The sequence below is a fragment of the Sorex araneus genome, chromosome 1 (genome assembly GCF_027595985.1).
Source record: "Sorex araneus isolate mSorAra2 chromosome 1, mSorAra2.pri, whole genome shotgun sequence".
Lineage (NCBI taxonomy): Eukaryota > Metazoa > Chordata > Mammalia > Eulipotyphla > Soricidae > Sorex > Sorex araneus.
This window is the reverse complement of record NC_073302.1, coordinates 294559856-294582838: the sequence shown is the minus strand read 5'-3', so window position 1 is coordinate 294582838 and position 22983 is coordinate 294559856.

Below are 22983 nucleotides of genomic sequence, written 5' to 3'. Positions count from 1 at the left end.
GTTTTGGGGTGACACCTTGTGATGCGTAAGGACTACTCTTGGCTCTGCACTCAGGAGCTAATCTTGGCAGTGTTCAGGGGACCATACGAGATGCCCGGGATAAAGTTTGGGTAAGCTGCTTGCAAGGGAAGCACCTTACCTGCTGTAATATCACTTGAGCCCTGGAAAGCAATTTTGGATTGAAATCTGGATACATTGTTGGCAAACATTGTTAGTCAATATTCAATGGTGGTTTAAGCAACGTTTTAAATCTCTTCCATTTATACAATAATCTGATGATAGAGTTATTAACATCTACCTTTGCATATGTGGAAACCAAAGGTGAGAGAAAATATAATTTTATAAAACCCCAAGCCCCCACATGCTAATAAACGGCAGTATCGGAAATAAGCTTTGACTTTCAAATTGAAAAATAAGTAACCTCTCAGTGTTTGGCTGATGAGAATTTGTCTTTGGAAATTATAAGAGCTAACTGGAAATTATACTCTGAAAGAAGCAGAGCCCTCAATGCCTTTTCTAAAGAGAGCAAAATCACGTCCCAGGAGTCTCTCATGACCTAGAGGAGGTCAGTCAAGCCGACTCCCTTTCACTGAAAGAGCAGAAAGATGTGAGCCCTGGAGAGTACCACAAGAGATTCTATGCATGGCAATGACCCAGTTTAAGCAAAGCTGGGATTTTAAAAGGTTTACTTACAAATTAATGAATAACACTTTGGATTTCAAACGGTGAATCCAGTTGTTTGGGGAATACACTCAAGCATGCACAGGTAATCCCAGATAAATGAGTGCTATCTGTCATGGGTTTGGGCACCATCAGACTTATAATCTACCAAAGCTTAATGTTTTACTTTTCAGTCTTCTTGCCTTTATCTGTGGATCACAGTGCGATGCCATCTATAAATAGCAAGGAATACTTATTTCCAGAGGACGAATGTGAGATTTTGATCAGATTATGTGTGTAAAATGCTTTCCACTTTCCTTCTGTGGTACTGTCGAGTCAAACACGTACAGACAAGGGGAGGATTTGACTCAGCATTAGAAACATTAGGTGCAAGGAGTTGAAGTTCAGTCAATACTCTGTCCTTTCAATGATTATGATATTCAACTACTATACATATTTTGTGACATTTTGTAAAACTTGTATTCCTCAGTGACTAATGCATTAAAGTTGCTCAAAAATATTGTTTTGAAGGTTGCTCAATTTTCCACTATACAGCTATAATCTAGTGCCAAAAATTATCGTGCAGTGACTTTTTGGTACAACTCTTTCTGTAAAAGGTCAGCTATCAAATAATCTTTCTGCAGCATTATTATAAGAGAAAGTATGTGTGTTGCTTGAGGGTTTTGATTAAACCAAACATCGATGAGTGAGTAATGACGCTTCCACACCCAAATAAGCTGCAGAAAGCATTCCAGCTTCCATTCCCCAGCAGCGATGTGTTTGCAAAATAAATTAATGAGGACATGATTATGGTTTCTATCCACCTTTAAAACAGCCTGGATTTAAATTATTTAAATTTTATTTCTATTATTTTCAAGCTCTGAATTTTCAAGTCCCATATGGTCACAGAAGGGAAAAATTAATATTTATTGAACATCTACTATGAATTAAACTGAATGCATTAGCACTGAATTTTTGCCATATCACATATCATTGGTCTAAATAACAAACAGACTTCATCATTAGATGAGTTGAACATTAGGAATTAATAATTTTGCTGATGCAGGCGACTCAGACTTCTTTGACGGTGACTAAGCACCTCTTCCTCAGATGATAATGCAGGAGAACTTCTCCCAGATCCAACTGCCCCTTCCTTATGTGACCCAAAGTAGAAGGAAGAATCTCATCTCTTCAATGAATCAATGAATCAAAGAGTCAATGAAGCATTGTATAGCCAGACCCACAATTGGCACATAAGCATTCCATCCATGTTCTTTTGGAGATCAGTCTCACAACCACACCTCATGCAAGGGACGTTGGGAGATAATGCCTTCCTCTGCCCTCCGAGATGCCAAGATGACTGGTTTCAAGAGTGTTAAATGCCTTGTGGTAATGATCAGGTTTTGACCAGATAGACCACAACTCTTAAATTTATGTGTTTGTTGCTTCTCAGATTTTAAAAGACCTAGGATTCTACTTTACTACTCAAAGATTGTTGGTCATTCATGAGTGAGCTAGAAAGAGATGCCCCCACCTCCACACACACACACCTAGAAAAAGAAGCTCTGCCCTCAACAACACCCCCCCACCACACACTCACCCCTTTTATGTCAGGGATAAAGATGAAGGTTGCCTAAAACAGAGAAAAGCTATAGAGAGAGAACTCCCACCTAACAGGGGAAAACTCTAATATATCCTCAGAGAAGAAACACAAAACACTTTATGGAAAAAGAATTAAGCACCAGCCCAGCGCTTCATTCAGAAGCAGAATGCGGTGGAAGTTGTGGATTGTCCTTTCAGCTCCACTCAAAGAAAATGCGGCAGGGCAGAGAGAGCTAGCAGCCCCACTCTGCATGCCTCAGAATCCCTCACTGCTCCGCCTTGATGCTGGCCTCTCCTCCCACGGCCCCCAGGAATGAGCACTGAGCACTGCTCACGGAGCTCCTCTCAGGGGACACTTTGGCTCGACAATGTCTCATCACCTCATCACTCTCTTACAACTACACCAGAGCAGAGTGTTGCAGCCAAATCTCCCCCCTTTCTGGAATGACTGAGTGAACCCCCCACCCTTTCATCTCCCTACTACTGGACCTTTCCCGCTGTACAATTTTGGGGCCTAACCCCTTTAGGATTTTCACTTTCCAAAGGTCTAAAGTTCACACAAGTATTAAATTGAATTACATAGATACTAGCAATATATTTATGTGCAAATATGTAGTCATGTGTCAAGATACAACATAAAAACAAATAGAGAGAGAGAGCAATGTCAGAGATTAAAAGTCTTCAGAATGCTTGAACTGCAAAACAGAAACAATCTCACTAAGTTCAGGAGCAACAGAATAGCTTTTTAATTGTCATCAGTTGATGTTCATCAGAAATTAGGCATGAATCAAATTAAAGTGTTACAGTTACAAGAATCATAGTTTATATGATATATAGCCCAAGAAACTGAAAATATTAGAAAAGCACTGAAAACAAAAAGAAACCAGAAATGTTCCAGGAAACAAAATGAACAAAAGTAATTTGATATAGTAAATCAATAACTAGTTAAATAATATAATGGAAAGAAGGTCTATTTATAAAATATAAAATGCATATAAATTTCAAAAGATATTTGCAAAATCTTTATGCAAATGCCACTGGTAAAAATTTTTGAACCTAAAGCATGGCCAGCATAGTATTAGACAGAAAGAGTCACCATCGTTCAAAACTTAGTTTCACAAAGTCTATTTAATGTGCACCTAACAAGATGCCAAAAATTTGTTTTTTAGACTAGATCAATTGGATTTGTAGTTAATATGAAGAAGCAAAAAACTGTGAGTAAATACTGGGTAAAAAAAGAACAATGAAAATCTCTGATTCCACTGAGTATTAAATCTATGATAGGGGCTAGAAATAAAGTAAAGGAGTTAAGGACTCCTTTACACATGGTCAACCCCTTATTCATCTCTGACACCAAAAATGTTCCTGTGAACATACTCAGCGTAACCTCTGAGCACAGAAGAATTAGCCCTAAACACCATTAATGGCTCCCCCTAAATGACTTACTAATGTAAGCATAGCACTGTCTGTACCACTGTCATCCCATTGTTCATTGATTTGCTCAAGTGGGCACCAGTAACGTCTCCATTGTGAGACTTGTTGTTATTGTTTTTGGCATATCAAATACACCATGGGTAGCTTGTCAGTCTCTGCCATGCAGGCAGGTTACTCTCAGTAGCTTGCTGGGCTCTCCAACAGGGATGGAAGAATCGAACTCGGGTCAGCCTCATGCAAGACAAATGCCCTACCTGCTGTGCTATCACTCCAGTCCCAATTAAAATATAAGCATATTCATATATTGTAAATCAGCACCAATAATTACAGTATTGGCACATAAGTAGATTAAAAATAGAATCAGAATTTAGAAAATATTTTAAAATAATAATAAAAAGAATAATTTGGTATAAAAGATAGGATTGGTTCACTGTGTATATATATGTATATACATATGCATATATGTATATACATATATATACATATATGATTTGTTATCTACTGTCTGAGCCCCATCAAACATGGTGTGGTGATTATGGAAAATGAGTAGGGAGTGTCTTATGCAGTTGTGCGGTTCAGGAATATATTCAATCATATCTGAGGTTCCGCCCGAGTGTGTGGAAAGGGGCCTGGTGCGTGGCAGCAGTTGGGTTGTGAAGGTCCGCTGCAGGGACTGGGTCCCTTGGGGCGGGGAGGACTCTCACCCGGTCCCCTCTTGGGCGCCCCGAGAGAAAACATCCTGGTGCAGAGTCCGGCGGCATGGCTATGGGGCCTCATTTTATGCTCCCTTCCAGGAGAGGCAGCCATGAGTTCTGGACATGGCTGATGAGGAGATTATCTGAGTACAGCAGAAGGTGGATTATACGTGTGACCCCTGGGTCACTAGAGGTGGGGGAAGCAGGCAGAGGATTTCTGCTCCCAGGTCCTGTTGAGCCCAGAGTCTAAGGTCACAAGGTTCCACATTACCTGGGTTCTGTGGGACTTCACTCATGCGTGCGGCTCGGCCCAAGTTTGTGGAAAATGGCCTGGAGCATGGAGGTCGGCTGCCAGGGCTGGGTCCCCTGGGGCAGGGAGGGCTCTCACCTGCCCCCCTCTGGGGCGCCCCTAGTGAAAACAGCCTGACGTGGAGTCCGGTGGCATGGTTATGGGAGCCTCATTTTATTTATTTATTTTTTATTTTTTAAATAAAAAAAAATAGGATTGGTTAAATTTACAAAATGAGTGAAGATGTCAGAAGGAGTAGGTAGACCCCAAGGAAAAGAATATGGATTAAAATGCATTCCTTGCATTCAATCAACCCAGTTCGGTGCCTGGAGCATGCCTGCTGCATATTGCAGAGTGTAGATTGGGAAGTGTACCACAGACCCCAAGGAACACAGGAACACTCCATTCATGGTCCCTAATGCTAGTTGACCGGTGAGGTCAGCCAAAAATGAGTCAAATGACCTCCAGGACCTCTGAGACCATTATGGAGTCTTCCAGCTTGCCAAAGACCAACTAGGTACAAAAATGCTCAGAAAGCATTGAAGTTGTTTCCACATGACACATCCCACACTATGCTGAGTAAACACAGCTTTGCATATGAAATGCAGAAAAGCCACTAAACCACCAGGAGAAATCATGACCGAATCCTTTTCTAGGACTGAAGTGTAAAAATAATTCTTAACATGATTTGTAACTAAAACTCAATGTCTGAAAGTCATGAATGAAAGAGAAGATAAATTTAAACTACATTTAAACCAATTCCTTCATGTAGAGAGTTTACACAAAAGGTAGTTGCTACTACCTGTCCAAACACTGCAGGAGAAGGGCTGGAGGAGAAGGGGAACAATGTTTAAACACGCAAGGGTAGAGCAAGGAGACTTCAATGAAGAAGAAATGGACCCCAAACCCGGAAGGAAGGATATGAAGAGGCAACACAGAAAAGAAAGTACAAGTGATTTCTAAACACACAAGGAGGTTCAGAAATGACAGCTAACTACAGTTTCACTGAAATACAATTTTTTCAGATATTTTGCAAAATCTATACATTTTCATCAATTTTCACATCCTGGGGCCTAGGTAAGCAAGCACCTGCGTGCATTCTTGGGCTAAGTAGCAACACCCTTTCAGGGAGTTCTTGGGTTCTGTCACAATTACTAAGTAGGACTGAGCTGCATTTTATTCTGAATTTAACTGCACAAATGTGGAATTATATCAAGATATTCATGGAACATCCTTTGTATGTGCACAAAATGGGAAATAACTCAATGTCTAAAATAAGCAGAAAACCCAACTGGTTAACTCTTTCTAATGGAATCTGACACTATTTAAAGAAGCAGAATAAAATGTAGAAAAATGTGGAAATATTTCCAAGTTACTTAAAGGGCTAGATATAGAATGATGGTGTGCAGCAAATTCCATATGCATGGACACATAGGAAAGAAGAATATACATGTGCATGTGGTTAGAGGGATAAAATAAAATTCTGAATGGACATATGAAAACTTAATGATTTGAGCTAGAGAGATAATATAGTAGGTAGAGTGTTTGTCTTATCCGTGGCCTACTTGGGTTCAGTGAAGAAGAAATAGACCCAAAACCCAGTAGGAAGGAAATGAACAGACAGAACACAGAAAAGAGAGTATAAGAGAGATTTCTTAACATTCAAAGAGGTCCCTGAGTATCACCACAAGTAAGCCCTAAGCACTCTGAGTGTGGCCCAAGAAGAAAAGAAAAGAAAAACTAATGACCTTAGTTCCCATGCATGTATAGGGTGAACTAGAGTGGGTATACAGCTAGAAGATGAGAATGATAAATTTCCTTTTGATTTTGCATTCAATGTTTTTGATTATCTGTTCAATGTATTAAATCATCAGAATATTGGAGCTAGCAAAGGTTAAATATAGATATTCATTTATTCCAAGAATGTTTATTCAACAACTACAGTGTGGCAAGAACTGCACCAAGCAGTGGAAAATGAACGATGACAATCCCGTGCTTAAGCAGCATGTGGCCTGGTGGAAAAGCTGACAAGCAATCATGACCCAGATTTAAAAGTTGAGTGATGGAGGAATGGAAGCGGCACCCGTGGAAACAGGAAAGTCAAAAGGGAAAGCCAGTTTAAGATGTAATATCGTTGAGAGGAGCTACTCTACAATTTGATGAAATGAAGGATTTATGCAAATGAAAAACTCCACGAGGGACCAGGTAATAGATTAGCAGGAAAAGAAATTTTACAAACTGGTTATTGAGTGCTCATTTGAGGCTGAAAGTCTAAATGAAAAAGCAAAAAGAGAAAGAAACCAGACTGTATCCTAAGCTATGTTAACACATATGTAGAGTTTCAGACATTTTCTCATTTTCTCAAACATTCCCGTTCAAGATGCCGGTCCTGAGAAGCAGTCTCTATGAAAGTAAAAGGAAGTATTTTAAAATATTACTGAAAGGGGACTTAAAATATAAAATATTCCTGAAAGGGGGCTTAAACAGTCTCAGCAAAACAACTAGTCTGTTATAATAATAAATATTCAAAAGAAAGTCCCAAAGTAAGGCAAATCCAGACTGGGACACTAGGTTCCTGAAATTGTATGTCTGCAATTGGTTACATATCATATATAGTCAGTCATTTTATGATTCATAGCACTGTAGCACTGTCATCCCATTGTTCATCGATTTGCTTGAGCAGGCACCAGTAACATCTTCATTGTGAGACTTGTTGTTACTGTTTTTGGCATATCAAATACACCACGGGTAGCTTGCCAGGCTCTGCTGTGTGGGCTGGATACTAAGTAGCTTGCCGGGCTCTCCGAGAGGGATGAAGGAATCAAACCAGGGCGACCACGTGCAAGGCAAATGCCCTACTCACTGTGCTATCACTCCAGTCCTTATGATTCATAATGAAGGAAATTTGAAGGTTTCTCAAATATAGTATACCTCAGGTAAATGAAAAATATAGGATACATTGATTCAAATCTGTTTTATTTTTGATCATTCAAAGAAGTCATTTTATGTCATTGAATATTAATTCTTTCCAGGAAGTTACTGAGGCCAAAGTTGCTAGGTCTATATCTGTATAGCTACAGAGTTCACACAGATAAGGCATTTTTTTTGCCTGCACTTCCAGTAAAGCCCAGCTTTCCTCGAAGGTTGGCACTGGGCACAAAGGGAGGCATTCATAAAGAGGTGAGTTCCTGATGAGAAAGCATCAGCCACCAGTGAGGACGTTTCTAACCTAGTTAATCTTCCATCTCACAACACGACAACCTGTGAACTCCAGTCACTTCTGTTTGTCCGTGAGGTGCTCTTCTCTTTTTCCTGTAAGACAAGAGCATTCAAATAAGCAATGCACAAACGAGTCACTCCACTAAGAAAGAGGGAACATCCAAGATGTCATCTGAAAGTGTCGTCCAATTCTTCCCAGGTCTCCCAGGCGTTGTTATTGTCAACCCAACTGCGTTACATTGCTTTGGTTTTGAATCTCAAGTTCACTTCTCCATGCAGGAAAAGAATCCCACAGACAAAACTGCTCTTTCAGGCTCCATCAAAAGTTCTGCCAAGCAGAGAGTTTACAAGTGTAACAATGGCAGCTGTTCCCACTAGTAGGAACAGCTGGGAAAGACAGAACTGGAGTCATTATCTCTCAGATTATGATCTGTTGGAACTCTGCCCAAAATATCAACACTGACACTGAGTGACAGCATTTAGCCTCAGATAACCCCTTTAAAGTTTGTGTTTCTTTTCGCAAAAAGAAATTAACAGTCGGGCATACTCAAAACAAACAACATGGCTCAGAATTTTTTCAACAATTGAGCAGCAAACGAATTTTCTTCTGGATATTTTGAGTTGCCGGTACTCAAGATAAGAATGCATATTAGTCACTCTACTCCCCAGAAAGATGACAATATAAAGTAGATATACTTAGGGGGAGGAAAGTAATAGAACTGATATATTGTCCAAGTTATCCAAGAAATATAATCCCGTTGTGGCAGTTAAATATTTCCACAGTTAGAAACAGGCGCCCCCAATGTCCAGAATACCAAAATGAAAAAACATATTGTCATCCTTGTTCCCTGTGGCACGAGTTAGGATCAAATGTTCAGAAAGTCAGTTTTATCTACAAGGAGTCTTTAGGAAAATTTAGGAAAGAAAAAAAAATGTAGGAAAGGAAAGAATGTAGCTTGGAATCAGAGAGAAAAGTCATAAATTCAATTCAAGTAAAATGGAGATAATATTACAGCACGATCTTGGCATCAAAAATAAAAGATTACTTTTTTATTCTGTGTGAGTATTAGAGAACAAAGCGCAATCAAATTAGACATTGGGCAACAATAGAGATTATTTTCTACCTAGATAATAGCATAAAGGATGATCTAGAGAGAGAAACAATGTTATATTATGAGCAATAAAGTCTAGCTGCAAAAATTATTTTGAAAATAATCCCACAAAAGAGATAGTACAGTGGGTACAGTACTTGCTTTGCATGCAGCTGACTGGGGTTTAATCCCCAGCATCCCGCACGATACACTGAGAACCACCCAAATTCCTGAATGCAGAGCCAGCAATGTTCCCTGGACATCACCAGATGTGCCCCTCTACCACAAGCAAACACACAAACAACAACAGCAACAAAACCACAAGCGGCACCTGAAATAAAAAATTATGTTCTACACTTTTAAATATATGATCAGAAGAAAAAATCCAAATATGATAACTGCTGAGATTATAATGGATTAGATGGCACCGTGACGTAGAAAATAAAACATGAGTTTTAGAATCAAATATCCCCAGATTTGGCAAACAAATCCTAATTGCTGAAATTTATTAAGAGATTTCTATGTCCCTAGAGATTTTCTACAGCCTCACATGAATTAACTCTCTCACCAAATTTTCTCATTTTGCATGATTGTTACTAGTAAAAGAGGAAGCCTCAGTTTACTCTTGCCAGGTGCTGTGAGCAGTCCCATTTTTGACTGCCCCCATCATATATATATATATATATATATATATATATATATATATATATATATATATATTACTTTCTGTGAATTCCTGGGCTCTTTCTGATAAATAGGGAGTTAACAATTGACCATCATAAAATTCTACCTCAGAGTACAGGCTCACAGGGAGACTAATGGACAATGCTATGGACAATGCCTGAGGCAAATGGCCAGACAGACCCAAAGCAGCTAGACCACTCATTAACGTCCTGCATTGTTTCTGACACAAAGACCCTGTTTTTTCTATAAAAGTATGTTTTTTTTTTTAAGTATGAAATGAGCCATGGTTAACTTAGTCCTGTACTAAGTTCCTCTCCACTTGGAGAGTTCCTTTTCCTTTCTCTTCTACTTCATGATAAACGTGTTTATTTTCTAACTCTGAGTCAGAGCATTGTTATTGCTCATAGTTTTCATTCTTGGAAATATTGAGAGAACTGGGAATTGTGAATGGAGACCCACCATCATCACTTCGGGCTCATCACCCCCAGGTTCTTGGTGAGGGAAGCCTGTCACAGAGTTCTATGACTTGCCCAAGGTCACTGAGACAGTAAAAGGCAAAAATAATATGAAAAACAACCTATTTCCTCAAAATTGTATTAGCTGGAAGCTGGTGCCTCTTGCAAAGTCACTATCTTTGTTGGTTTTTTGTTTTGCTCTTCTAACACTTACTTAGAAGCTTGCATGGCAAGGTATGTTGTGTGAGTACCAAAACCACTGACGTCTGTAGAGTGGTGATACAAAGCTGGTTGGCTTTCATATGACTGAATTAGCCTGGTAGACACACAGGGATTGTATGTGTGTGTGTGTGTGTGTGTGTGTGTGTGTGTGTTGGGGTGACAGGGTACTTAGCAATGAGTTTTGAAAAGTTACAAAGCCAAGGTATGTTCTAAAAAGTAAGTACTGTGTGGCAATTTCTTTGCTATCTCGGAAGCTTGATGTCTGCACTCTCTTAGAAAATGCAGTAACAGAGACCTCAATGATCAAGTCAGAGATAGATTTCCTCAAAAGAGAAAGTTCCGAAGGGACAAAAGGCCATGGAAATACATGAAAAGACCACGTTCAAAATCCTTTATTCATAATAATGCTCTAGCAAGCGACTCTCATCTATATCAAGGCCATTTGAGAAAAAAAAAAAGCACAAAACTAACCTTGCAAAACTAAGGGAAATGTGTTCCCAATTTAGAATCTCCTACCCCAAATTTGGAGTATGAAAATCCTTTATTTCATGTCATTCCCTTTTTTGTTTATCTCCCCTAAACAAATATTCTCTAAGACAAATTTTTACTATACTATGTCATCTCTGGAAATTGTTTTTTGCGACATAAAGTAAAAATCCTGAACTTGAGTGGAGGTTAAAACTGGTTTCTTTGATCTCCCTGACACCATCATCAGCACACACAATATGTGTTAAAGAGTTTCTGTGGAGGATGTAAGAAAGAAGAAAGGCGATATCTCATTGTCATTTTTATTTTTAATTCCCTGATAACTTGTATCACTTGTCATCCCATTGATCTTCAATTTGCTCGATCGAGCTCCAGTAACGTCTCCATTTGTACCTATCCATTTGTACCTATCGCGTGCTAGTGTAGCCCAATAATATCTGCTCGCCCCAGGAACACTAAGAGCCTCAAATCATTCATTCAGGGTTTTGAGGAAGAAATCTGACCATCTTATAGGTGGGAGGCCACGTGGTTTTTTTGACGTCCCATGGAATCCAGTCAGTAATAGCTCTAGTCCAGCGGTCATCTCTGAACTGCATTACGTGTTGTGCCCATCTGACTTTTGACGCTCCGGCAAAGGAGACAGCATCCCTGATTCTTGACCTCTCTGACGGAGGTCAGAACTCCAGATTTCTTCTCTCACTTGAGTGAAATGTGATACTCGTAGCATGGCTCTTCCTCTTTGGGATACCCTAATAGCATTCCCATCCCTGATAACTAATGATGATTAACTTTTTTCCATGTCTATTAGCTACTTTTGTGTTGTCTTTGACAATGTGACCATCATCAATTAAATTAATTAAAAACATTAATTAGAATGGATGCATGGCAGAGCTGGCAAACTACCTGTGACATTTAATATGGCAAAAAGAGTAACAAGTCTCACAATGGAGACATTACTGGTGCCTACTCGAGCAAATAGATGAACAATGGGACAACAGTGCTATAATTAGAATGGACATAAGAATATCTATGTTCCCTGCAACGTTATTTACAGTAGTAAAAATCTAGAAAAAAATGCGTATACATTAGAGCTATACCTATGTACATATACACAATGAAATACATAGCTATGATAAGAGATGAAGCTTTGTTGTTTGATGCAAAGTGAATCAAATCAAAGGTTATTAAAGCTAATCAAAGCTAAGGGTAGAGTGAGTGAGAAGAAAAGACAAAAGCCTCAAGTCACTCATATATGAAGTAAAGAGAAAAAAGAAAGAAAGAAGACAATTTCTGATGAGGTTTAGGGATTGGAGCTGGATGGGAGAGTAGAAAGTCTCAGATCATGTTTTAATTTTGATCCTTGTCTTCCCCACTCTGCAGTTTAGAAGGACTCCCTGAACCCCTCCCTGGAAGAAGCTCTCTATTTCAGTTTGTTGGTTGCAATTGTGAGAAAGCAGAAATTCATGAACATGTTCACACAGATAATGACCCATGTCCCTGCCCAGACAGAGACAGACAGTTGCAAGGGCAGTAGAATAAGGCTTTAACCTTTACACGCCTTTTTTTTAAAAAATCATCTCACACAAAACATACCCTGATGGGGTTCTCTGCCATTTTCTATATAAGTGATGCATGTTCTTTGTATGTACCTCAATGTCATGTGTTCACCCTTTCTAATTCAAGAACCTTTGTGCGTTTCCTAAGAAGACAACTTAGATTGTTTCATTGCCAGTAGAACCTGTTTTTTGGTCAGTTGGGAGGAGTGGAAAATACCTGAGATAACAGTGATGATGTTCCTGAAGCTCTGAGCCAGGGCCTGTACAAATATGTCTTCCATTCTACTACAAGGTATGATAGTGGTTAGGCAGATAGATTAGGGAAAGGCTCCCTTTGCAATTAAATTCCTGGGAAGAAATAACTACCTCCCCTAAGGCCCACCTTATGGCTACAGAAACCTGATGAGACTTTTAATAGCAGCAGACCATGAGGAGGCTGGACCCCTCCTACAGGAAGGACAACCTGCCACAGGGACAAGACTGTGATAAGGACCTGGGGAAGGACCTAAAGGAAATTCCTGGAAAGCTCTAAATTCCTCTCCTTCGTCTGATGAAGTCTCAGGGCCCAGCCCACAGAAAACTCCAGAAAAATTTCAGGTCAAGGCAACCCTAATAATATATTCATATAAAAATCTGGTTTTTAAGGCTGTTCAGAGCTCTTTCTGCCTTTTGAGAAGCTCCCGTGTTCTCTCTTCTCTCTTGAGTGTGTTATTCTCTCTCTCTCTTTCTGTCTCTCACTCTATCGCTTGCTCTTTCTCTTTCTCTCTCTCTCTCACTTTTTCTCTCCTTTCTCACTCTCCCACCCTCCCTCCCTCCTTCCCCTTCCTCAAAAGCTCTGGATAAAATTTGTTTTTGCTTTGCTTCTAATCTCCTCAAATTCTTTGCTGTGAGAAAGGCAAGGACCCTGAAGGCCTGGGGAAGGCCTAGGACTGACTTTCCTCTCCAGCAAAGAGCAATTCCTCACTCAAGCTTGAGTCCACAGCTCCCCGGGAAATCCAATGGTGTGGTCTAACTCTCAAGCCATGCAGAACAAGGAGACATCAGGTTCAAGTCCCATTATACATCAGGTTTGGATTAATGGCTAACTAGTGGGGCTGGCGGCACTCGTGGTCAGTGCCATGGAGGGGCTCATGGCAGACTTTATCAGTCCTAGCCTTCTCAGCCAGTCCCAAGGTGGCATAAATGGATCAGAAGAAAGTGGCCAACTCTCCTCTCTCTGCTTCAGGTAAGTCCCCCAAGGAGCACTCCACTGACCACAATACTTCAATGGAAATTGATTGGAAGGGTAGGGGGAGGAAGAAAGAAAAATTGTGAATGTGGCCAGATACTTCCAGGAGCTTTGTTTTATAGTCTCTGGATCGTGGCTGTTGATGGGATTACACAACACACCAGGAGGTAGTTTGTGCGTGTGACTGCCAAGCTACTGGAAAATGGAGGATCTGGGTGGAGGAGGCCCAGTCCCAATCTGAATAGGCTTAGGGATCTCAGCCCCGGATCCTGCACACCTGGGTTACTCTGCTGGTTTGTTCATGCGTGAGGCTCATTCAAGCATCTGGAGAGTGGCCTTGAGAATGGTTGTGGCATTAATAGACATGAAATTGAGTAAAGAAAGAAATGTGTTGAGCATAGTTTTGAAGGGTGACTAATTGCTTTGCGCTTCCAGATATAATCCTTGTGCGGTGATCCTTCTCATTCCTCATTAATAAAATACTGAAGAGTCCCACACATCAGAGGTGTCAAGGACAAGAGGCAGCGAATCAGAGTGGGAATTCGTGCAGAGGCTGGTTGGCTGCATACAAAATTATTGACTGATTATATTGCTGTCTGAAGAGATCAGAGGGCCTTGACATACCCTCTGCTTGACTAAACTTGAGCTTTCTTCCTCAGTGTCAGTCCCTGCCCTCTCTTTTCTTAGAGTATTTCTTTTTGAACACTTGCAATTGTAAATTCTCTCTCTGCCCCTTTGAGATGTAAATCTTCTTCAAGTCTCTTTCCAGTTTTACAACCCAGGAATATCTTTTCCAAGCATCTAGGAGTTGGTCTATTGAAATGTAATTAGGAAAATATAGCACAGCTGCCCCCCAGTTTTTACAGGAGGAAAGAAGTCTAACTTCTATAATGGTCAATTAGCAAATACAAAGGACCAACTTCTCCACAATGTAGTCCAGCTCTCTTTAGCCCTTTAAAGTGTGGGCCCAGCACCTCCTGGAGTATGCCAATCTCCCAAAGTAGCTCTCCCACCTTGAGTTTAATAGATTTTAATCTTTCCTATAGATGGTCCTGACCACTAATGCAGTAGAACTTTTGTTTTCAGATTGAATTCGCGATGCATTATACTACTATTACAAGTTTGGAGTATACATCACCCCAAATCGACAACTGGAAGACCATTAAATTCACACTAGAAATTTTTTTCTTCACTTTACAATGAGCCTGTTTACCTGACTTACCCACCTCCCTTTCCCCCGTTCAGTCTGATAATCATTATTTTGCCGTAAAAATCCAGAATATTTTTTTATTTCATTGAGTTTATTCGTATGGTAGGTTCTCTCAAAGCATATGTTATCATTGTGTTCACACCTCTGGGAATCTGAAAACTACAAAAGCATAGGTCAAAGAAGTCTTCCATGTCTGTTTAACTATACCTGATTCACTTTTGCTGTAATGGGGATGAATTTAGCAGACACTAGTCAGGAAAAGGGAAGAAAAGTGTTATGAGGAGAGAAAGAACCAAGGATGCTGCCAGGAGACTATGATATGAGGTCTTCAGGCAAAGCAGAGCATCTCTGTTATAGCTTGACTAGGTCATAGGAAGAGACATCCTAGAGAAAGTAGAAATTACGGGAAGAGAGCAAAGGGGTGGCGGGGTGGATGGTGGGAAGTAAATGACAGCTTTAGAAAAGTACAATTATAAAATTTATACTCTAAAGGCATAATAATAGACTTTTATGCAAATTACAATGCATTTACATGCAAATTAAAGACACATTTTTATGCAAATTCATGTGTGGCCTTCCTGCCTATTTCACATATTTGGTTGTGACCTTGTAAAGACCTTAGTAACAAGTCATACCTAATGTTTTAGAGCATTTGGGGAAAGGAGAGGTCTATTGCGGGCTAGTCTCCAAGCGCAGAGGTGAGGTTCGGGAGGAAAAGGTAAAGCCCAGTGATCTGAAATACAGAGCAGAGGCGGGGAAAGGAGAGTCTCCCAGGACCCCTCCAGCGCTGATGGGTCCGTGTGGGTACCAGAGGTCGATGTAACCATTAAGCTCCAGCATCTGCCCCGCAGCTCTAATGAGCGCTGGGAAGAAGGCTGACATTTCTAGGGGCTAGGAGATCTTTGAAAATACCCACCACATCCTGCAAGAGTGACAAGTGCCCGTGATCTCCCCTCAGACACGAGAACTTTTCAAATAAATGCATGTTAAATTTCTTTAAGATCTCAGGTGAATGAAAGACTTAATTTGTCTGAGGCACAAGCTTTTAATGCTAACAAAAGTGCACGTCCCTAACGTGTGATTTTCAGGAGTGATGATACTTAATGTCCTATCTGGCACAGAAAAATCTCTAAACATGGGTAAATTCTAGCGCGGTTGTTACCATTTTTGTGCTTTTCCTCATCTTATTCTCAATTGACAATTTTTGGGGGGACAGGGGGTGGCACCGAGGGCACAGCCAGTGGTTCTCAGGACTTACTCCTGACTCTTGTGATTAAGGGTCACTCCAGGCAGTGTTCAGGGGACCATACGGGCTGCCGAGGACCAAAGCAGGGCCAGCCACATGCAAGACCAGTGCCCTGCCTGCAGTACTATCTCTCCAGCCCCACCCTGATTGCCAGCCTTCAAAGTCATACCCTGCTTGATTTTCCATATGTAATTTTATTTATCTGGGAATTAATTTTCAATTAAGCTCTGGATTAATTAAGATCTGCTACGTATGCAACATGTATTAAAATGACATGTACATAATATTTCCTTAATAATTATTTTTGACTGAACTTTTCAAGTCAAACTACAGAGGTTTGCTAGGACTGCAAACAATACAAATACCATAGACTGGGTGGTACAAGCAGCAGGAATTATTTTCCCACAATTTTGTATCAGAGGAGCTTAAAAATCAATTGATTTTTTTTTTCTGTGGCCTCTCTCTTTGCCAGTAGTGGCCTTCATGTTGGCTCTAGTGTGTTTTCACATGTCTCCCCATGTGTGCAGATGCATGCTTCTCTTCTAATAAAGACACCTACCACATTAAATTGAAAGCAACTCTATTGAATCCACTTTAACTTATTTATAACCATAAAAGACAGTGTCTCTATATATGGCCACAGTCTAAGATAACAAATGCCTTGGTTTCATAAACCTCTATTAAGATATGATTCTTATGAATCTATTGTATGTTTCCAATATTTCTATTCTACCTATATTTAATTACCCGGGCATCTTTTAAACTTAATCCCATGGAGAAAACCCCCATGTACTTACTAATTAACAGGAAGTCACCAAACCTCCTAGTTTAGAAGAGACTGGGATGTTCATAAGGAGATTGTATCACTGTATCACTGTCACTGTATCACTGCCATTGCCTTGCTCATCGATTTGCTCGAGCAGGCACCAGTAACATCTCCATTGTGAGACTTGTTGTTACTGTTTTTGGCATATTGAATACGCCACGGGTAGCTTGCCAGGCTCCACCGTGCAGGTGAGCCACTCTTGGTAGCTTTCCGGGCTCTCAAGAGGGACAAAGGAATCAAACCCAGGTCAGCCGCACACAAGACAAACGCCCTATGTAGAAAGAATAAAATGATGATAAGTTCTAGAGTTCGAAGCCCACTGTGATGAGGTAAATTCAGAATAAATGCCTGTTATATTAAATAGTATTTTAATGAGTAAAAAGGGAACCAATAGAAGCAAAAGCTAATCTAACCTTGTATTTCTAAGCGCACATGAAGTAATGTGTTGCCTTATTGAGGATCCTTGAGAGCAGCCAAACTGGGGAATCTTCAATCTCAGCAACTTCAGGGGTCTCATATTCATCTATATAGTGCCCTGAATTACATCTTGAGATTTTCCAATTTTTCCAGGGCTCAATGACTGTTGCTCCAGTTGGTTATCTCAGAGAAGTAATCTTCCAAGATCTTGAGCTGACTCCAGAGAGAAAAAATACAAAGATATCACACAACTTAAATTACTGAAAATAAGAAATTTTATTAATAAACATTTGGACGTAGTTACATTTTTCCTTTAGCAGAATTTTGTTTGCTTTTACCAAAAGCAGTTTTAATCTACAAACTGGCAGGTCATGCATTTTAATGAGAAATGATTGCATCTTCAAGCACTGGAATAAATAGTCCTTTTGATAATGGATATCAATAATGTATTAATCACTATACAATAAATCCAGAGAAGTATATAGAGCAGTATAATTCTCCATTCGAAAGGGACAGCCACGGCCTAATATATTTTTTATCTGTAGCTTCTCTAACTCCACAACTTATCCCACACATAATTTTGAAGTTGTTATAATACATTTTCACTTTGCAAACTTAATAGTTGAAGGAGATCAATAAAAACAGAGTCAGAAAATCATTGAAACCCTGAGCACTGTTTAGAAAAAGATGGGTGCTACCAAACTCATCAGTTCTCTGCTATTTGTTTTGTTTTTCCTTTGTTTCATTTGCTGTTGCCATTATTCTGAACACAGACAAAAGACAAGTAAGAGAGGAGAGTAAACTACGGCATGTGTCTAAGTGTTTTATCAGAGCATAAATTTGGAGGTTGGGTTACAGTCCCCTGTGGAAAATTTTCTTCATCACCAACCACCTCACAGTACGATACCATTTATCACGATTGTCATCCCTGGCTCAAGAGAGAGCAGAAATAGAATCCTCCAGGCTCTGTGTGGGAGAACCTGTGTACCCAAGTGCATGTTAAACCTCAATGAGATTGTTGCTTTGACTGAACGCTAGCAGCTGGCTGCTTATTTTCTCACAAATCAGCAACGGCTCCTTTTCCTCAGCCTTAACTCTTAAGTTGGTGAGAAGATATATCATTGGCAAATACTTCGGAAAACTATCACTCAAGTGGCATGGGAGAGAGTTCAAAGATCTCAAGCATATGACTTGCATACACGAAGTCCAGAGTTTGATCCTTGGCACTACATATACTCTGGGGCATGCATTCAGTAGTTCCCAGTACCCTGAACTGCTCTAAATAACTAGGTCTTTGCAATTAATGCCCCCCACTCCCCCCACACACAGACACACACTGTCAATTAAACAAACAAACTGACAAACAAAATATCAGGACAGTGCATGTTTTACACTTCCCCAAGATAAGCAATAGCACACTGCACACATTTCTAATTCTTTGCGTGGGTGGGGTATTTTATATTTGATTGTTTGCTTTATTTTTTACCCCTTACTGCTCTTTCATGCACCATGAGCTTTGAAATTCTACCAGAAATGTTGACGTAAACCAAGATTTTGTCTTCATTTTGAAAATGGGGAGAGATGTAATGTCTTCAAAAGAAGAGGAAATGCAGTAAGTTTTCTGCAATTAGTAACACAGAAGTTACTAAGGATGCCTTCTGGAAATCTCCAATAGAGATGGGCAAGTTAGGATGACAGACTGCAGCAGAGGAAATGGAAACGGCATTTGGCAATTTGGGAAGGCTTTTCGGTGACACACTATACTGTAGGCAACTGTTCTGCCTTTCTTTAAACTTAGATAGCTTGCTTTCATTATGTCTGATCTTGATCATTAGCACAATTGCACATATAGTTGACAGTTAAATTAACTTCAGGACAAATTGATGTCTGTTCTTACCTCATTCTACTTAAGTACTTTCAGAAATCCCACCTTCTCTTTCTGGAGAAACACTGAAACAAAAAGAACTGGAAAGTTTCTCAAATTTCTACAAGTCTGCTCCTTCCTCTCCACCATTACCATTCACGCAGTAAAAGTTTCATTGTTTCATTAAATGCTCAGAGACCACAGATGGTCTCACCATATCATTAATTATGTTTAACCTCAAATTTATCTACCAACCCAATTTCTTCCTGAAGATCAGACTCAAGTTTCTCCTGAGCAGTTTATATGACTAAAATACAGGCATATCCTCACATTGCTGAAGACAATGAGCTTTACTCTCAAAATATGCCCTTTGAGACCAGAGAGATAGTACAGCAGGTAGGACATTTGTCTTGCATGCAGCCTACCCAGGTTTTATTCCTAGCACCTCCAGCTCAATGAGTGAAACAAATTTTTAAGTTTCATTTTTTAAAAGAATTTACTTCTTGTCCACTTAAGCATGGGTTCGGTGGCAACTCAATAAAGATGCTTATTATTAGGAAACATATTTATTTCATGAGCTTCTTTGGAACAACTGAGATCATAGACATGAGAAGAAGGGAATGTGTTTATTCGTTTTATGGAGCTGCTTTATGGCAGCACTCTGCTCACTTGGAATACAGATTTCTGGGGCATTTCTGAATGATTTCTGGGTAAGGTGGACAATTGAACCCTTAAACTGGATAAAGTAGACTAACCACTTTTCATACTAAAGGCAGTATCCAATCTTTGGGGACGTGATTGAACAAGACATAGATGAGGAAGAAATAGAATCTTCTTTCTGACTCCTCATTAGAGCTGGGGCATCTTATTTCATCTTCTGCCCCTGCTCAGGAAAATTTTGTGCTTAAACTTTCACTGAATTCCACTATTTCCTTTGTGAAGCTTCTATTTCTTTCTGACAATAAATTCTATAACATCTAAGTCTCCCTTATTTTAGCAATCCAATAGTTTACAGTAAATACACACACCCACATACCCCCTGCTTCCCTCAATCTCCCACCCAAATGAAGACACTCACAGGTTAATCATTCTGTTTTTTGGAGAATCTTAGCATAGATAAATAGGAAATGTTTCACTCAGGAGAGAGTATGAGGGACTATGTATATACCAGGTGCTATGTCACTGTTTCTGCCAGAATTTTCTTATTTAATCCTTATCATAGCACATTGTTAGCTTAATGTTACCAATAATCACCAGTACAGTATCATACATGACATACTTGAGAAAATGAAGTTAGGATGTAAATAATAGAGCATGGGTGTGAGCAAAGGTCAGGATGAGAGATCAGTATGATTGCAGAGTTGATCTACCTCTGCCAGTAGAGCTACTTGGGTGCCTTCTAAGTCTAAGATCTGCCAAGTTGTATGTATATTCAGCTAGTGATGACTTTTCACAGGAAGGATATTTTGGCAAATCCTTGTAAGTAAAAGCATAAACGAGGTTTACATCTGTAAATGTCATCATCTAATACAAATATTCATGTTGTTCTGAGGTCCCATCAGTTGAGATATAAGCCTGTGCATAAAATTTTTGTATAACTCCTTAAGAAAGATTTTTTAACATAAGAAGTATTGTGATGAAAAAATTGTAAAGAAATATTAATTCCTTAAACCTAACTCATTTCAAAAAATTAAGACATTGCTTATTCTTCCTAGAATAAAGGTACTAAGGTGAAATTTTGTTCCATTTCTTGTGGGACAAACAATGATTTCTTAATGCTAATGGTAGGTCTTAATTATTTTGTGGAGAATGGATGACCTTATTATCTTGTACAAAAAGAACTACTCATTCTGTGGCTAATCTATTAATAAAACTAAGGTACCTGAATTTACCATTCAGGCAAAATGTGCTAATGCAGAAGAAAATGAGTTTAACGTGTCATTTATAATCTCTAGCACTGTCCTGTGGGCATTCTATTTCATAGGTGCTCAGCATACTTTTGAAATATGTCATGGTTGAGAGGAAATAAGGGAGAGAGTGGGAGAGAAAGAGAGAGGAGAAAGAGAGAGAGAGAAATGGGCAGAGAGGGGCACAAAAACATTTGCTTCCTACATTAGAACAACTCAAGCAGTGAATAGACCCAACTCTGAAACTTTTCAGTCTATAGTTTTCCTATAATCCTCTCTTTCTAAGAGGCTAATGATCAAGGGAGCGTAAATCTTTAGTAAAACAAGGTTCAAGGGTCTGCCTGACAGTACAGGAGTCAGGGCTCTCGCCTTGCGTGTGGCAGATCCTGGTTCCATCCCCAGAGCCACACGTGTGGCACTTCCAAGTGATTCCAAGGTGATTCCAAGCTTCACAGGCCTCAGCAGTGCTGCATCTGGGGGCCCTCACATTCAAACACCAGCCCCTTTGGCTGAGAATTGCCAGGAGAAGTCTCCAGGACCTCCCGAGCACTGCTTGGGAAACCTTTGCGCTTCCTCCCCCCCCCCCCCAACCCTTAGCCCCAGCCAAAAAAAAAAAAAAAAAAGAGAGGAGCAAAAAGCTCCTGAGATAAATTTCTTGGGAAAGAATGCAATGAGTTTTAACATTAGGTCACAAATATATTTGCACTTTATAATATTTATTGCAAGGGTACAACGAATAAAAAAAAGTCAAAAAAATTGGAACCAACGCAAGTTTTGTAATTTGACTAAAAGCATGTCATTAAATATGGCTTGGAAGACGAACTGCTTTCATACAATCCCCTTTAATGTTCACATTTGTTTGATAAATTCACCACCCAAATCCTTTGGTAAAACCTCCCTAAAATACACTGAATAAATAAAAGCGATCCGAGGTGCAAGGAACTAATAAAATCTTCCGCTCGTTATTTTAAGGCGATGTCTCTAACTGTCCAGGATTATATCCCTTCATCAGTCCTGAGATTTTTAGCAGACTAGTAAGATAAATTATAACTAACTGCATAGAGAGGAGACACAATTTATAAAATCTGCCCCCTGTGGATTTTATGTTCATCCCCTTGGATGTGCTAGGGGCACCCAAAGGGAATAGAGATTGTTTGGGGAGGTGTAGATAAATTTCAGTAATGGTATCTTTATGCTAGCCACATTTATGACAACACCTTACCAAGCATCTGGTACATATAAAAATTAGATTTGGGGGTAAAACATTTTATAAAACATGCACAAGTTTTAGTTTACATAACTCCATGTGGAATATTACACGCAGGATTTTGCTCTCTGTTAAAAAAAACATGGCTTCCAAAAGGTTTTCTTGAAGGTATTGCCCCATGTTTGTTGGAATGCCTTGCTGTCTGGAGATGTTCCCTTCTCTTGAATCTGGGCTCTCGGACCATTTGAGCCCAGAATATAGCAGAGATGGTTTTATATATATATATATATATATATATATATATATATATATATATTATGGCTCCGGGCTCAAATGCTGCACTCTTTTTAATGCAAGAACTACCCTCTCTGAGCAGAGTCCTGCCTGCCGAACAGGAGCTGACCTAATAATCAGTGATTTAAAGGACATCTTCAGGGTTTAGCACATGCCCCATCCCTCACCGCGCGCGAGCACACACACACACACACACACACACACACACACACACACACACACACCTGTGTCTGTTTACCCCTGGCAGATTATATCCGCAACCCAAAAGTTTTAACCACCATCCCCAGCAACGATGCCATTTCCTGAGCAACCTAAATGAAGGGAGTTATGTCTTCAGCGTACTGGGGATAACTTCTGCCCAGCAACGTTAAACAGCATGCCCGGGAAGACG